Raw genomic sequence first — 1,656 nt, 5'->3', positions numbered from 1 at the left:
GCTATTGTGGCCACATCTTCCAACGCTTTTCTCCATATCCCAGTGCGCTCTTTTGTTTTACCTTTACAAGTTTTTCTAAAGGCTTTTCCAAAATCTCCCGTCTGTTTCTTTACTTCAGTTGGTTCTACTTCATAGAAAATAGTCAAGACTATTTTACCCAACTCTTCCCTGCATTTCATGATCTCTGCCAACTCATCAAGACACCACGAAGAAGAAGCATAGTTCTTGGAAAGTAACACGATCGCGATCTTTGATCCTTTAATAGCTTCTTTGAGCTCAGGACCGATCGACTTGCTCCTCGGTATATCATTATCAATGAATGTGTCGATTCCCTTTCTCTTGAATGATTCCAGGATGTGACTAAGAAAGTTGCTTCGGACGTCTGCCCCGTGGAAGCTTGGGAAAACATGGTATTTCCAGTTTCGAGACACAGAAGACGATATAATATCTTTGCTGACTTGTTGGAATATGAATTTTGTATAAACCCTCGCTGCAACTGCGTCAAAAAGGAAAAAAGAAAAAAAAATCATTTGTATGATAAAAACAGGATCAAGAATTTTGATAGATATAGGAAATATTAACATACCGTTGACGACTCTGTTGGCACAGAAACTCAAAGGACGTTTCCAAGAAAACTCATCTTGAAGAATCAATCTGCAATTCTCATCATCGTTGGTTGAGCATATCTTTTTTCTTTTTACAGATTCGGTTTCCACATCCTCCTGACTCGTAGCTTTCCTCTTGTTACAGCTCAAGCTCATTACAGAACCCATTGATGGAATCAAGAAGCTTCACTGCAGCAATTATTAGTTCCCACAATTTGGTGAAAGAATGAATAAAACAAGAAACCCAAAAGTTAAAATCAAGAACACATAATCAAGAACTGGTCTCAAAACACTAATTGAAAAACAAAGAAACCATCAAGATCAACATAATCATCATCAATCAAAAATAAACATAATCATCAAGAAAAAATAAGCATAATCAAGAACTGGTCTCAAAACACACTAATCAAAAACAAAGAAACCATCAAGAACCAGTCCAGTCAATTCGATTCCATAGTGATTAAACCTTAAGTAAAACTTAAAACAAAAAAAAACTGTAAAACTTTAGAGTTTAGTTGAGACAGAGAAGAGTCAGAAACAAATCTGGACACGAAAATCTCACCGATGCAATAAAATAAAGAGAAATCTCCACTTTGTTGTGTGAATGAGAGGATTCGTTGACGACACTTTTTGCAAAGAAGAAACTCTGTGGATGTGGCCTTGAAAATGTTTACTAACGATGACACCTACTAGGCTACTACTACTACTAATTCCACTAATCATTTACTAATGCAAGTTGACATTGTGATTAGTCATTGTGTCTTGCAGTTAATAATCTTTTATTAACATTAATCTTTTTCTAATGCAAGTTGCACATTGTGATTACTGAGTCATAGAGTGTCTCTTCAAATTAAGAATCTTTGATGTATTATCTACGGAGGATATTAATTAATAGTGATAGAGATTTTGGAACTCTTTTTGGGAGATTTTGGAATATTTTCATGTTAAAGATTTGTTCAAAGGTTTTTAAGAACGAAGGATAGTCACAAAGGAACAGAGTCTAGACTATATATAAAAGTCGAACATAACCAAAATTCATCAATGCAAATTC

The 1,656-nt window shown here is 35.0% G+C and overlaps 1 pseudogene; it reads right to left on the bottom strand.

The window, feature by feature from the left end:
- Positions 1–1,259, bottom strand: part of LOC17887526 — a 14,557-nt pseudogene extending 13,298 nt beyond the window's left edge.
- Between the last annotated feature and the right edge of the window lie 397 nt (positions 1,260–1,656).

This window comes from Capsella rubella, unplaced genomic scaffold (genome assembly GCF_000375325.1).
Source record: "Capsella rubella cultivar Monte Gargano unplaced genomic scaffold, Caprub1_0 scaffold_5, whole genome shotgun sequence".
Lineage (NCBI taxonomy): Eukaryota > Viridiplantae > Streptophyta > Magnoliopsida > Brassicales > Brassicaceae > Capsella > Capsella rubella.
This window is presented reverse-complemented; position numbering and strand designations above follow the sequence as displayed.